The following is a 16918-nucleotide window of genomic DNA, read 5'->3' as shown; positions in this document are numbered from 1 at the left end:
CAAGTATCCTTCCTAGACTAGCCTTGTAGTGGCATATTGTCTCTATTCCATCCAATACATATGACCACTGTCCTGGTGAGAGAGGGGCTATTTCGGACACACCCTCACCGCAGGCTTTACTGCACATCTGTAGAGATGATAGCAGTGTGGCACTTCAGATTGCAAGCTACAATCAAAAGGATGCTTCTTTGTTCAGGCATATAAAACTTAGACTTTCTAATATAAAAGTGGAAAACGAAATGATCCTTATAATTCCTCTAATTCTAATAACGTATAAGTGCAATAAATGAAGGCTATTGTCTGCAGGAAATGTAAGTGCGGTCAAAAAACTACACCGCTCCCCCGTCTAACCAAGACTCCTCGTAGGCCCGACTCCCTCCCTCAAATAACCTTTCCTCCTCCCGTAGCCACCGCACCGGCCGCAAGGGGGGTATTCATCTCTAATAATGGCTTCACACTAGTAATTCAACTAATAATGCTCTGGCTATTGTATACACATTGGCTACTTGTCTCTAACAAGCCTACAACACCACCATGCAATGAATAATTGCATTATTGTTTTCAAATGCTACTCCTGGCTGCAGTGAAAATGTAATATGAATAACGGCACAAAAGCCCTGTGATTTCAATGTTTCATTCCAACTGGATCAGGTGTGGGTCTGTCAACTCTCTACAGTTTATAAGGTCAGTCTGGCTGGATTTTTACTTCCGATAGTGAGATGCGCCGTCTGTTGCCGATCATGATTCTCCCAAGTCATCCTATACGTAACAAAAATATAAAACGCAACATGCAACAATTTCAGCGATTTTACTGAGGAAGGGCCTAATCTATGGATTTCATGTGAATGGGCAGGGGCAGAGCCATGGGTGAGCCTGGGAGGGTATAGGCCCACCTACTTGGGAGCCAGGACCACCCACTGGGGAGCCATGCCTAGCCAATCAGGATTCGTTTTTCCCCCACAAAAGGGCTTTAATACAGACAGAAATACTCCTCAGTTTCATCAGCTGGCGGGGTGGCTGGTCTCAGATGATCCCGCAGGTGAAGAAGCCGGATGTGGAAGTCCTGGGCTGGTGTGGTTACAAGTGGTCTGCGGTCGTGAGGCTGGTTGAACGTACAGCCAAAATTGTCTAAAACGACGTTGGCGGAGCTTATGGTAAAGAAATTAACATTCAATTATCTGGCAACAGCTCTGGTGGACATTCCTGAAGTCAACATGCCAATTGCAAACTCCCTCAACACTTGAGACATTTGTGGCATTTTGCTGTGTGACAAAGCTGCAGATTTTAGTGGCATTTTATTGTCCCCAGCACAAGGTGCACATGTGTAATGATCATGCTGTTTAATCAGCTTCTTGATAAGCCACACCTGTCAGGTGGATGGATTATCTTTGCAAAGGAGAAATGCTCACTAACAGGGGTGTAAACAAATATGTGCACAACATTTGAGAGAAATAAGCTTTTTATTCGTATGGAACATTTCTGGGATCTTTTATTTCAGCTCATGAAACATGGGACCAACACTTTACATGTTGCATTTATATTTTTGTTCAGTATATAATAATGTGGCCACATATGCTTCTGGTAGGCCTAGCTATTCAGGAAAACTTAACAGGCCCTCTGCCTCTTCTTCAATACGACCAGCTATTCCTCACACACCTAGAACCTAATGCTTCAATATAGCTTAAATACTGTATTTGTCATTTAACCTTTAAAAAGTATTTATCACATTTTCTATGTGGCATAAACACAACCACTCAATGTTTTAATCTGATTAGGCTACTTCAAAAGTCTCCTGTAGGCGTGTGCACGTCCGTCCAAAATATAATGGCTTGACATCAATCAGGTTTCCATCCAACCTTTTAATGCATGTAAAGTACACGTTGGATAAAAAAATATCATGACATCATGGGAAAGCATGCAGTTTATTAGGCTACAGACGAAATAATGATGAACTCCACCAGGTGGTGAATGTGCATGGTGATGAGCTTGATGCTCCTTTCAATAAATATTGAGGGTCTTATTCTGGTCACATGATGATCGATGCTTGGCTGCTGTTCGACAAATAAAAATAATCTCGCACTTTTGTTGATAATTTCATCATGTAGGCTATACCCGCACTGTATACCAGAGTGGGCACAGTTGCTATACCTACAATTTGTTTTTGTACCAAAACCATCAGTAGGCCCAGAGTTTAAATGCGATGGAAACCCATTTAAGTTGTATTTTTTTATTTGGTACATGAATTTAAGTCATTTTCACCACGTATTTACGCACATACTTTTACCAGAAACAAGCCAATTTGTTGGAAACAACTGATGGGAAAATGTGCATATTGGTTTTATGTGGATTTTCTAATATTTTCATGAAAATCTGTCGCTAATTGCATGGAAACCTAGCTATACACACGAAAGCAGGGATCATCAACTAGATTCAAGCGCGGGCCAATTCTTTTATTGAGCAGATGGTCGGAACATAATTACAAATAATTTGTAGACTGCAAATTGACAGCAAAAGCTTCTCTAATGTCAAAAATGTTAAGTGTGGTGTACCGCAGGGCAGCTTTCTAGGCCCTCTACTCTTCTCTATTTTTACCAATGATCTGCCACTGGCATTAACAAAGCATGTGTGTCCATGTATGCTGATGATTCAACCATATACGCATCAGCAACCACAGCTAATGAAATCACTGAAACCCTTAACAAAGAGTTGCAGTCTGTTTTGGAATGGGTGGCCAGTAATAAACTGGTCCTGAACATCTCTAGAACTAAGAGCATTGTATTTTGTACAAATCATTCCTTAAGCGTTAGACCTCAGATTAATCTGGTAATGAATGGTGTTTCTGTTGAACAAGTTGAGGAGACTAAATTACTTGGCGTTACCTTAGATTGTAAACTGTCATGGTCAAAATATATAGATTCAATGATGATGGAGATGTGAGAGGTCTAGCCGGTCTAGCCTCTCAAGGTGGAGAGGTCTAGCCGTAATAAAGAGATGCTCTGCTTTTTTGACACCACACTCCAAAAAGCAAGTTCTGCAAGCTCCAGTTTTGTCTAATCTTGATTATTGTCCAGTCATGTGGTCCAGTGATGCAAGGAAAGACCTAGTTAAGCCCAGAACAGTGACATGCTTTGCTCTTAATTGTAATCAGAGGGCTGATATAAATACTATGCATGCCATTCTCTCTTGGCTAAGAGTCGAGGAGAGACTGACTGCATCACTTCTTTTTATAAGAAACAGTAATGTGTTGAAAATCCCAAATTGTTTGCATTGTCAAGTTACACACAGCTCTGACACACACCCTTACACCACCAGACATGCCACCAGGGGTCTTTTCACAGTCCCCATATCCAGAACAAATTCAAGAAAGCGTACAGTATTATATAGAGCCCTTATCGCATGGAACTTCCTTCCATCACATATTGCTCAAATAAACAGCAGACCTGGTTTCAATAAACAGAAAAAGCACTGTGTTCTTGGGGACCTTCAATGCTGCAGAAATGTTTTAGTACCCTCTAGACAGTTCCTTCGACCTGCTGCTTTTGCAACAGCTAATGGGGATCCTAATAAAATACAGTGCATTCGAAAAGTATTCAGACCACCTTGACTTGACACGTTTTCTTACATTACTGCCCTATTCTAAAATGTATTAAATACATGTTTTACTCATCAAATCGGCACACAATACCCCATGACGACAAAGCGAAAAAAAAAAAATTTGTTTAATTTTTGCAAATGTATTAAAAATAAAAAACAGATCTTATTTACATAAGTATTCAGACCGAACTTGATTGGAATCCACCTGTGGAAAATTAAATTTAATGGACATGACTTGGAAAAGCACACACCTGTCTATATAAGGTCCTACAGTTGACAGTGCATGTCAGAGCAAAAACCAAGCCACGAGGTCGAAGGAACAGTCTAGAGGGTACTAAAACATTTCTGCAGCATTGAAGGTCCCCAAGAACACAGTGGCCTCCATCTCTGCAGCACGGAAGCCACTCCTCAGTAAAAGGCACAGGACAGACCGCTTGGAGTTTGCCGAAAGGCACCAAAAGAAGATTCTCTAGTCTGATGAAACCAAGATTGAACTCTTTGGCCTGAATGCCAAGCGTCACGTCTGGAGGAAACCTGGCACCATCCCTACGGTGAAGCATGGCGGCAGCATCATGTTGGTTGACGTTTTTCAGCCGCAGGGACTGGGAGACTAGTCAGGATCGAGGGAGAGATGAATGGAGCAGTACATAGAGATCTTTGATGAGAACCTGCTCCAGAGTGCTCAGGACCTCAGACTGGGGCGAAGTTTCACCTTCTAACAGGACAACGGCCCTAAGCGCACAGCCAAGACAATGCAGGAGTGGCTTCGGAACAAGAATGTCCTGGCCCAGCCAGAGCCAAGACTTGAACCAAATCAAACATCTCTGGAAAGACCTAAAAAAAGCTGTACAGAGCTTGAGAGGATATGCAGAGATTTTTGGAGAAACTCCAAGTACGGGTGTGCCAAGCTTTTAGCGCCATTCCCAAGATGACTCGAGGCTGTAAAATCACTGCCAAAGGTGCATCAACTAAGTACTGAGTAAAGGGTCTGAAAACTTATGTAAATGTTTTTAAAAAAATATGCAAAAATTCCAAAAATTGTTTTTGCTTTGTCATTATGGGGTATTGTGTGTCGATTGATGAGGGGGGGAAAACTATTTAATACATTTTAGAATAAGGCTGTAACGTAACGAAATGTGGAAAAAGTAAAGGGGTCTAAATACTTTCCGAATACACTGTATAATACTTGACTGAAGCATCATTTCAAACCTTGATTACATTTGAATGCGATCACACGTCTCTCTATTATAAGCTGGAATACTTGGGAACAGATTAAAATAAATTGGAGCGGATTTCTTGGTGTTTTTAGTCTTTTATGTCCAACAAGGAAAATAAATGTTTTCCTTTTTGTAAAAAATATTTACATTTGCTCAGAAAACATAGGGGGCCCAATAAAACCACCTGCGCGCCAAATTCTGCCTGTGAGCTGCCAGTTGGGGAACCCTGTCCTGAAGACTCTGGCAACTGTAATAGTCCAGCGTCACTTTGATTTTGCCTGCATATCATGGTTCACCAAACATCTAAAGAATAAGCTACAGACCTGCCAAAACAAGCTTGTAAGAATTGTACTTAAACTCTCCCCTCATACTCATCTGGAGGTTGAGCATTTTAAGCAGCTAGGCTGGCTATCTGTGGAAAAATGAATTCAACTTGGTCTGGTCCACAGAATTATCACCGACTCAGCCCCCAGGTACCTATCCAGCATACTACCAGAGCCAGAGACTCTAATATTCACTTTTAAATATAAGAGTCTATCTGGTAAGAACACATTTTTATATACCAGAGCTGTTGAGTGAAACAAACTACCACAGCAATTCAAAGCCATACCAACCATAACCACTTTTTAAAATAATGTCAAAAGCTGGCTAATGTGTGAATAGTATAACCTTTTTTGCCTCTATGTAAATATTGACAGTGTACGAAACATTAGGAACACCTGCTCTTTCCATGGAAGACTGACTAGGTGAATCCAGGTGAAAGCTATGATCCCTTATTAATGTAACCTGTTAAATCCACTTCCAATTAGTGTAGATTAGTGTAGTGTAGATTCAAGTGCCTTTGAACGGGGTTATGGTAGCAGGTGCAAGGCGCACCGTTTTGAGCGTGTCAAACCCAGCAGCGTTGCAGTTCTTTTCACGCTCAACAGTTTCCTGTGTGTATCAAGAATGGTCCATCAACCAAAGGACACCCAGCCAACGGCAAGCCAGTGGTCGAAAACAGGTCATTGATGAAAGAAAACAAAGGAGGGTGACACTAATTGTGCAGAGCAACAGACATGCTACAGTTAGTCAACTGACAGTCCAGTACAACCCATTAAAGAATGCACAACTCATCGTTGACACGAATGGGGTATGGCAGCCAATGACCTTACAGAGTTCCACTTTCAGCAAAAAACAAACTACGGTTGCAGTGGGCTAATGAACAAAAACACTGGACAATGGAGAATTGGAAAAACATTGCCTGGTCTGATGAATCCTGGTTCCTGCTGTTTCAAGCTGATGGGAGAACTAGGGTATGGCACACATGGCACATATTGGGGCCCTTGATAAAAGTGGAGCAACGTTTGAATGCCACAAGATATCTTAAGATCATTGCCAATGACGTGTATCCCTTCATAGCAGCAGTGTATCCATCTGCAAATAGACCATGCAACAAGGCTAGGATTGTCCAGGAATGGTTCCACGAAAATGACAATGAATTCAGCCTACTGCAGTGGCCTGCCCAGTCACCAGATCGTAATCCAATTGAGCATCTGTGGGATGAGATGGAACGAGCTATTCAGAGTAGAGATCCACTACAAGCCAACTTGACACACCTGTGGGAAGCATTGGCGTCAGAATGGGCCAGCGTCCCTGTGGAATGCTTTCAAAACCTTGTTGAGTCCATGCCCGACAAATTGAGGCTACTCTGAGGACAAAAGTAGGTGCAACTCAATATTAGAAAGGTGTTCCTAATGTTTTGTACACTCAGTGTATGTTTTTCTGTAAAAAAATAGGGACCACAATGGAAATAAGTCCCCAACTTTATTGTGCAATCCCTGTCACTGTAAAAAATATTTGTACTGTGTGTATATGTATATATTTTTGGACACATTTTTGGACCCTCAACCTTCTAGCCCGTAGCCCTGCGTGGCATCGACTGTGCTTAAAAAAGCATGCTTAAGTGGAAAAGTCGATATCCATGTTTATAAACACAGACCGCTACAGTTGTTATTTGTGGTTGCAAACATTATTTAGAGTTAATTCTTTGGAGGTGGGAGGGTGTGCAATTTTTTTTACAGTACAGTACATTTTTACAGTACATTGAGTTGGACCAGCGTTTTTAGCCTGCTAGCTACGTTAGCTGCTAACCTTAGCTAGCGTGTTCAGTGTTCAAGCTAACACGGCTACTTAGCTAGCAAGCCAAGATCTTTTCATCAAGGATCTCTCTGTACGTTGCTCTTTTCATCTATCCCTCAATCCTGACTAGTCTCCCAGTCCCTGCCGCTGAAAAAAATCCCCACAGCTGGTGACGTTGCCACCAGCATGCTTCACCATAGGGATGGTGCCAGGTTTCCTCCAGATGTGACGCTTGGCATTCAGGCCAAAGAATCTTCTTTTGGTGCCTTTCGGAACACTCCAAGCGGCTGTCGTGCCTTTTACTGAGGAGTGGCTTCCTGCAGAGATGGTTGTCCTTCTGGAAGGTTCTTCCATTTCCACAGAAGAACTCTGCAGCTCTGCCAGAGTGACCATCAGGTTCTTGGTCACCTCCCTGACCAAGGCCATTCTCCCCCGATTACTCAGTTTGGCCGGGAGGCCTATTCTAGGAAGAGTCTTGGTGGTTCCAAAATTCTTCCATTTAAGATTGATGGAGGCCACTGTGTTCTTGGGGAGCTTCAATGATGCACACATTTTTTGGGACCCTTCCCCAGATCTGTGCCTCGACACAATCCTGTCTTGGAACTCTACAGACAAATCTCTCCGTAGAGCGGACCATCAGCTGAGTTCATCAATGTAGTTAATGATAGTTTATTTATAGAAACCTATGCATTTGCCAGTTATATTCCTAGACATAACACCAAGACAGACGTAGAACTTTGGGGACCTCCCGAGCACCAGGAAAATCTACTTGTTCTTGAGATGTATTCTGGAGTTTATTCAGGAAGGTGCAACGTTAGATAAAAATACAGGTATCTGCCATAACAATGGAATCACTTGAGTAACTGTGGGGTTTAAAGTATATTGAAAGCAGTAGCTTCTACACAGGTGTGGTTCCGGAGTTAATTAAGCAATTAACATACCATCATGCTTAGGGTCATGTATAAAAATGTTGGGCAGGATATTATTTTGCCGACTATGGCTATGCCCCCATAGGATGACAATGCCCCCATCCACAGGGCACAAGTGCCTGCATGGTTTGATGAGCATGAAAACGATGTAAACCATATGTCATGGCCGTCTCAGTCACCAGATCTCAAAAAAACGGAACACTTATGGGAGATTCTGGAGCAGCGCCTGAGACCACTGTTCTGGCTGGTGGTGGCCCAAATTAAGTGTTGTGTTTTTTTTACATTTTATTACAGAATTCATGCAAAATTGTTACTTCGGGAGCTCGTTCTATAATACAAAATGTGGGTGATTTCTGTCTCAGGTAGTTGCAAAAATCTGGTAACTTTCCCCAAATCCCCTGGTTTACCAGAAAACCCGGTTGGAAGATTCATGGAATCAGGAGGGAATAAGCAGAAAATCTAGAATCCTCCAAGCAGGATTTCTGGAAAAACTGGGGATTTTGGAAAGTTACTGGATTTTTGCAACCGTAGTCCCAGGAGACTAAACTGTGTACACGTTTTATTCCTGCCTAACACAAACATCTTAATCAAATAATCGTGTTCTTCAATTTAGACCCCAATTAGTAGAGTGCTGGAATAAAACCTGTACACTGTGTAAAAAGCTTTCTTGACTACCTAAATACAGGTACCATTTTCTTTTGCTAATGCATGCAGGTTTGTCATTGATTTCCATGGAGCGTGGTGGACATAGATGCAACAATACTCCAAAGCAGGACATTTCCCCGCATCCAGGTTAAGGCCTGCTACCAGCAGAAACATGGAGCACCTCATGTCAGTAAGTCATGACAGCACACATCACTCACAGTTGAGACGAGCACAGGGTCAAGCTGTAGTGCAGTGACCCTGGATAGAGAGCATGTTGTGATGTTAATGGCCTTGCTCAAGGGCCCAACAGTAGGGGAATGTCTTCAGGATTTTAATCCAGCAGCCCTCTAGTTGCCAGATCAATTCCCAATTTTGGTCCTTAAGTGAAATCTCCACCCACCCGGGCTGCGGGCCATGCAAAACAAACTCGCCCAGTTAAAGTGTAGTTACAGACATGAACATACAACTTGAACTACAGAGTAAGGCTGTCTTCAAATAAAACATGCATACAGTATAAACGCATGTCCAACGGAGTGAGGAGAAACACTGCTCTGTTTACAATGGAGACGTACGTCTTTGCAACTTTTCTAACAGACGGTGCAACACAATGCTAGGGGCCTCCCGCAACACACTCCTCCCATTGAAAACCACTGAGCTGCTGTGTCTTATACACATCCATTTGTCTGATTTGAAGGCCCCTTTATAGTCCTCAATAATCAACAATTTAATACCTGTTACATGTTAATTCTTGCTCTTTCTTTCAAGTACATTCAGTACTTCTATCCATCTCTCGCCAGGTGCCACAGCAATAGAATAGTCCAAGGACCTCCAGAGCCTTCTGACCAACTACCTGCGATCGCTCAAGAGCACAGAGAAGTAGGCTCTGTTCGTAACAGTATACTTATGCACCTTCACTATTGCTGTCTGTGTGTTATGTAATCAAGGGTCACCGGTTGGATGGACTTTATTTCAAAACTCATGCTCTCCCCCTCTAAAAGTCTCCCCGACTTTAATACAAACTAACGTGTGTCCTTCCCAAAGTCCCAGGTGAGTCTGCTGGGCTATAGAACTCTAGAGCAGCACATCAACAAACCTGCCATCCTGCTGTCAGCTATCAGCGGACAGTTCCCTGAGCAAGGACGCAACAGTCAAGGCTGTCAAAAAATGTTGTTTTTTTGGGGGGGGGTCACTAAATGTAATAAAGCTGTGCATAAACTATGCATGTAATTCTTCACAAGTAGTTAGGTTACAAAATAATAACTTTTTTCATAGGCTGTTGGTCTTCCCATTTTTTACTAATGCAGACTTTATCAATAAAGACAACACTTAAAGATTATGATTAAGAAGTTCTAAAAATCCAAAGTCCAGGGTGAATACATTTTTACTAACGTGTCAACTAAAATACATAAAGACCAGGTTGAAGAATGGGACAATAGACAAGCGAATATAAGTCAGTTCTTCCATTTGTATCAATGAGTGGTTACAAGACATGTAGACTTTCCAAACACACAGACAGAAGGGTGTTCGACAATCTTTATTTAACAGTAGCTAAAAGTTCCAAAATATCGAGGCATATTGAGGAACGTTCCGTGGTCCCCCTCCACGGCAGGGACAATCTGAGGGACCCAATCTAGTGTTCGCAGCAGGCCTCTCCCTGGGTAGTGTTGTACTGAGTGAAAGACAAAAAAAGACTGTCAGATCACGCTGAGGCACCGTCGGGCCAAGTACAAAAAACCACAGCACCTCTCCAAAGAGTATTAAACTAAATCACAAAGCCACAATAAAACCAAGGAAAGGAGTATATTAAAATCAAAGCAAAAGCAAACAATAATGGGAAAATAGGTGGGGTGAGGTAAGGCGGTATGGTCCGGTATGGTGTCCTGGCAAAATAAAGTGGGGGTACGCCGTACCGATAAAACGTGAGCTTCTCACAATAATGAAAACAAAATGTCAAGAAAACTGTAGGCTATTAAAACATTATCATTACCGTATGTCAGAGGCATGAAAAATGTGCGAATGGACTTGAAAACGGGCAGCACAGCCTAAGCTCCAAAATGCGATGCGCGTTCGACAAGAACAGACATTTTGCCAAGGCAGAGATGAGTGGCCTACACCCGAGACGCGCAAGGACAGCAGTGGATGCATTCATTCTGCTCTACTGACAATCGCCAAATGTCATTACACTTTAGGCGCTTTGTGGAACACATGTCTCTTTCCATTCACCACTGGTTGGAGGCCATTTCTCTCACCCAGTGGCATGACGGCTATTTAGGTGAGCGCATGATGCCAACGCAGCGCTGCGTCGCTCCATCAAATGATTTGAACAGAAATGATGTGGCCTACGATAGAAAGAGTAGTACCGTATGTGGTTTATCTGCAAGCGCAGACTGGAGACCAAATGAATTGCAATGTCATGAGACTGACACTTTTTAAATCATTAACATATTCATGTGGAGAGAGTGCAGGAGAAAGTCAACTAAAACATCAGACATCGGCTTTTGAGCGGCTGCGGCACGAATCAAACAGAGTTGGACAGCAAATGGTGCTGAAAGTAACTCATTTCAACAATTGTCCCGATTTTAATTAGACTTCACTAACAACAGGGTTTTGTTGGAGCCTATTTCTTCCTATTAAAAAAAAATAAGAGGTAGGCCTACTTGTTTGACAGACGCAGTTATGCCATCCATAGATGTGTCACTATAGCCAAATCCTCCAATACTGTCACCATGCACTCCACTCCTTAAAGGGCTTGGTGTGTTTGGTTAAAATCAGGGCTCGAATTGAGTGAGGGTATGCAATACAGTTTCTTAAAGAAAACGGCAACAAGGATATCAATTGTTGGCTTTATAGTTTGAAATAAATTCATAAAAAGAATCCAGATAAGACAAAGAGTTCTTAACTCTGATATGCTATAAAAAAGCTTTAAAATGACCACCAAAGATGTGACTGATTCATATGGGGATATATTGATTAGTCTCTGACATTCTGAAGCTAAGCTGCGGCCTTCAATATCAGAGGAGCCAAAAAAAATGGACTGCTAATTCCATCCCTATTAAATTAGCTTTTCTGAAAAGAGATGTTTACACTCAGCCAGCTTTTAGGGAAGCACTTCTGTTGTTGGGTTAAGCAACAGACGAGTATCCAGCAGATGAAGCTTACATTTTCCTGCGTTAGTCGAGCCTCTGTCTGGGTGGAAAGGTAACTTTTGAAAGTGCCATGCTTAGATTCAAAAGGATGTCTAACATATAATTATTTGCAAACAGCAACCGTTTCGCTGAAAACAAGACACTCTGGTTTGACATTGGAGAAATATGGTAAGAAAGTCTATACTAGCGCGGATGGAATGAGAGGGGTAGGCTACTTAAGGCCTCCTCTCTGGTTCGATACAATTCACAGTAGGTGCAATGGCATTAACAAGTGTGTAGCACACAAAGCAGTAGAGAATGTCAGCAGGCGAAATGTTGGAAATTAACTATGGAACGTTACTTAGCTTTAGGAAAGGTGACGTGTTCACCCTCCCAATTTCCCAAAAGGCCCCCTCTCCGTTCCACCGGTTCGCCGGCAGCCATCAACCCGGTCCACAGTGGCTCGTTGATCCGTAGTTCGTCCTCCCAGGTCACACGTTAGCTAAAGGCTCAATGCACAGGCACACTATCGGCATACAGCTCTATCGGGCATGAAGTTAGAGTTGGATGTAGAGAGGTATACTTAGCTCTGGGAAGGGTGACGTGTTCACCCTACCAATTCACATTAAAGGACTTCTTGAAATGGAAACTGGTTGGTCTGCTCCAGCATGCGCTCTCCTCAGTCGTCTCGGCTCCAGCTCTGCAACCAAGCTGATCCCATCTCAACACGACAGCGTGCCGCTTCTGGCTATTCACCTTGAATAAAGAACAGGTGCAAGAAACTCCCAGGTCCAAATCAGTGACGCGTCAATTAATTATTCCCGTGATCAACAGGGGGACGAGTTAACAGGGGCAAAAGAGGTGAAACCCATACCAGGTCGATTAAGTTCCGGGCATATAATGCAATGTATGAAGGCAGCTTCTAATAGATACAGTCACCTCCGTGACATATCTTTCTTTCATCACCAAAGCTAGCTAGCTAGCTAATGGCCTTTTCATCATCTTTAAAAGATAATATAAATATATTTGTTTTCCCCCTCACATCTAGCAGTGTCAGCTAGCTTAAACATTGAACACTAAGGTTAGCTACTAATGTAGCTAGCAGGCTAAAAACGCAATCAACACTTACCAGTCCATGAGAACAGTGGTCATTACGGTGTCCCTCTTCCACCTTTCAAAATTCATTCCAATGTTTATCCGGTTTCTGGATTGGTCACGAGCAGTCTTTCTTGCTTCTTTTTCTCTTTTGCGGTCAGGTTGATTCAGATCCAAGAACATAGAACTATGCTTGTTGGCTTCGTCTGCTCCATTTTTGTTTCTGACTTTCACTTGCTCTCAGCTTAGCGCAAAGATGCACCTAGCCCAGAATGCCAGCCCAAGTTGACTCAGAGCTCAACGCCCTCGTTTTCATTCAAATTTAAAACACTACTACACAAGACGTGGGGTGGCATAGGGTCGCCCACGACCTACGGATTCCTGACTTCATCTTTTCCTCTCTTGTGCAATATCTTACGAGTCATACATTGGACCTATTTATACCATGATGAATATTTTTGGGCAATTCAGAAGTTGAATTGTATTTCAAATGAATACAGCATAAAAATGGTGTATGTTATGAACTGTTTCTCTAAATTGCATTGTGAAAGCCTAACACTAATTTCATATTTTTTAATTAGCCAGTCATGTTGGCAATAGAACAAGCTTTCAAATGATGCACACTTGACTCAGATTGCGATTTATAATAGACTGTTTTTGGATTGCGTAAACAGAAATTGGCGGGGATACAGGGTTGTTATAAACAAAACAACTACAAGTGTGCTTGCTCTAGTTCCCCGACGGCATAGCAAGGAGAGCTCCAAAACAATGACCTTATAGTTGAAGACTTCTTTGTATCACAGAAGTGCATTGAAATTACTTAGGTTCAACTGTTCAAGAGGCGACACAACTCCCCAAAGCGTGAAGACACCAGTTACACCTCACACCCTTGTAATTTGTTGGTCTTATGTCGCGCCACATTTCCCAGGAATAATCTTATCACGTTACTGAATGTATTTTCAGATTTTGTAATCAACAAATGCAGCAAAACATAGAGTAAATGTAAAATGCACATAAAATCAACAGTGTAATGTTTGGATTAGACAACTTGTGTCCTCACCTATGGTCTAATACGTTTCCCCGTGATCTCCAAACTGTTGCCTTTCAATTGCTAATGCTTTTCATATTTCTTCTGTAAGAAACATTTGAATTTAACCCTGTCCATATAGGCCAAAAGGAAAATGTAAGGAGATGTACACAAGAAGTTCACAATAATCACTAGATGAAAGTGGACGGCCAGTTCCCAAAGATGGTGTCACTGACTGTGAATGCAAATGTGACAAGACAGTCATTGAAAATATTCACGACAATAGAGATTTAAGCATAGAAATCTATTAGGCATATAATGACTTTACAGTTAAAACTGAGAACATAGTCAAAATTCCTGGAGACAACGGCAGAGACTTAAAAACAGTGGTCAAATTATAAAAGCAATAAACTATGATAAGACCATCTCAGGTCTAATTAGGAGATGGAGTGATCCAAGCAAAGGCTTGGGCACAGAGCCAGTTCATTTCGATGGCAATTTCCTTATAGAGCTGTTGCCTGACAATATATACAGTATGCAGTGCCACTATCAGAAGCTTGAAACTAACCTAAAGATCTTTATGTTCACAAAAGCTATGGTTTTATGATAATTTAAGCAGCAATGGAACTAATTATTTTTTAAAGAAATGCTCAAAGACACTTTGGCATGTAATCAAAGGGAATCATAATGAACTGTCAGATTATGTTAAAGGGGAGTGCAATTAAAATAAAATAAAATCCACACTAGGAGGTCAAAATAAATCTGAAAATGAAGGAGTGGGACTGTAACACGGGAAGGTTACAAGAAATCCCGCTATTCCCTCCAACGAACCATCAAACAGGCAAAGCGTCAATACAGGACTAAGATTGAATCCTACAACACCGGCTCTGACGCTCGTCCGATGTGGCGGACGAAACTATTACAGACTACAAAGGGAAGCACAGCCGCGAGCTGCCCAGTGACATGAGCCTACCAGAGGAGCTTAATTATTCTATGCTCGCATCGAGGCAAGTAACACTGAAAGATGCATGAGAGCACCAGCTGTTCCGGAAGACTGTGATCACACTCTCCGCAGCCGATGTGAGGAAGACCTTTAAACAGGTCAACATTCACAAGGCCGCAGGGCCAGACGGATTACCAGGACGTGTACTCCGAGCATGGACTGACCAACTGGCAAGTGTCTTCACTGACATTCTCAACCTGTCCCTGACGGAGTCTGTAACACCAACATGTTGTTTCAAGCAGACCACCATGGTCCCTGTGCCAAAGAACACTAAGGTAACCTGCCTAAATGGCTACCGACTCGTAGCACTCACGTCTGTAGCCATGAAATGCTTTGAAATGCTGGTCATGGCTCAAATCAACACCATTATCCCAGAAACCCTAGACCAAGTCCAATTTGCATACCGCCCCAACAGATCCACAGATGATGCAATCTCTACTGCACTCAACACTGTCCTTTCCCACCTGGACAAAAGGAACACCTATTTGACAATGCTATTTATTGACTACAGCTAAATTCTCAACACCATAGTGCCCTCAAAGCTCATCACTAAGCTAAGGATTCTGGAACTAAACACCTCCGTCTGCAACTGGATCCTGGACTTCCTGACAGGCCGACCCCAGGTGGTAAGGGTAGGCAACAACACATCGCAACGCTGATCCTCAACACGGGGGCCCCTCAGGGGTGCGTGCTCAGTCCCCTCCTGTACTCCCTGTTCACTCATGACTGCATGGCCAGGCACGACTTCAACACCATCATCAAGTTTGCCGATGACACAACAGTGGTAGGCCTGATCACCAACAACGAGACAGCCTATAGGGAGGAGGTCAGAGACCTGGCCGTGTGGTGCCAGGACAACAACCTCTCCCTCAATGTGATCCAGACAAAGGAGATGACTGTGGACTACAGGAAAAGGAAGACCGAACACGCCCCCTTTCTCATTGACAGGGCTGCAGTGGAGCAGGTTGAGAGCTTCAAGTTCCTTGGTGTCCACATCACCAACAAACTATCATGGTACATCACTGGGGCCAAGCTTCCTGCCATCCAGGATCACTATACCAGTGTCAGAGGAAGGCCCTAAAAATTGTCAAAGACTCCAGCCACTCTAGTCATAGACTGTTCTCTCTGCTACCACACGGCAAGCGGTACCGGATCACCAAGTCTAGGTCCAAAAGGCTTCTTAACAGCTTCTACCCCCAAGCCATAAGACTCCTGAACAGCTAATCAAAGGGCTACCCAGACCCCTCTTTACGCTGCTGCTACTCTCTATGCATAGTCACTTTAAATCTACCTTCATGTACATATTACCTCAATTAACCAGTGCCCCGCACATTGACTCTGTACCGGTACGCCCTGTATATCGCCTCGCTATTGCTATTTTACTGCTGCTGTTTAATTATTTGTTACTATGATTTTTCTATTTTGTACTTAACACTTTTTTTCTTAACTTCTTAAAACATTGTTGGTTAAGGGCTTGTAAGTAAGCGTTTCACTGTAAGGTGTACACCTGTTGTATTTGGCGCATGTGACAAATAAAATTTGATGTTGATTTGAAATTGTGAAAACGATAATGCCATTTTTGTGTAAGAGCGGTTTGAAAAAATGCCTGGAATTTCAGCCTGTTCAGTTGGGATGGGACCTTTGGCCCACATCATGACCTGATTAAAATAGACCAAATGACTGTTAATCTGGGTAAGGGGGTGGACTATAGACCATCCTATCAGCCAATCAGGGCTGTGTATGTAAATATCTTCAAATGTGTTTCGTAACATCCACACAATCAGACTAATAATTTTAATGGACAAACAGAGGCTCATAGAATTAAATGATACAAAACATATTGGTGGTAAATGACCTTTTACTGGGGTCAGACCGAGGCTATGCATCTGTCCTCGTGCTACTAGACCTTAGTGCTGCCTTTGATACCATCGATCACCACATTCTTTTGGAGAGATTGGAAACCCAAATTGGTCTACACGGACAAGTTCTGGACTGGTTTAGATCTTATCTGTCGGAAAGATATCAGTTTGTCTCTGTGAATGGTTTGTCCTCTGACAAATCAACTGACATTTCGGTGTTCCTCAAGGTTCCGTTTTAGGACCACTATTGTTTTCACTATATATATTTTACCTCTTGGGGATGTCATTCGAAAACATAATGTT

At 42.5% G+C, this 16918-nt stretch overlaps 1 protein-coding gene and 1 long non-coding RNA gene across 4 annotated transcripts in view; one reads left to right on the top strand and one right to left on the bottom strand.

Annotated features, from left to right (window-relative positions):
- Nucleotides 1-8692, top strand: part of LOC120066024 — a 36466-nt gene extending 27774 nt beyond the window's left edge. Inside the window, exon 3 of the long non-coding RNA XR_005478725.1 lies at nucleotides 8576-8692. This is a non-coding gene — a long non-coding RNA (uncharacterized LOC120066024). The remainder of the gene's footprint in view (nucleotides 1-8575) is intronic.
- The window catches only part of osbpl5 (oxysterol binding protein-like 5), a 104407-nt gene that overhangs the window by 26751 nt on the left and 60738 nt on the right, over nucleotides 1-16918 (bottom strand). The gene's annotated exons all lie outside the window — the stretch shown is intronic.

This window comes from Salvelinus namaycush, chromosome 21 (assembly GCF_016432855.1).
Source record: "Salvelinus namaycush isolate Seneca chromosome 21, SaNama_1.0, whole genome shotgun sequence".
Taxonomy (NCBI): domain Eukaryota; kingdom Metazoa; phylum Chordata; class Actinopteri; order Salmoniformes; family Salmonidae; genus Salvelinus; species Salvelinus namaycush.
The sequence above is the reverse complement of the archived record's forward strand: the minus strand, read 5'-3'. Positions and strand labels throughout refer to the sequence as shown.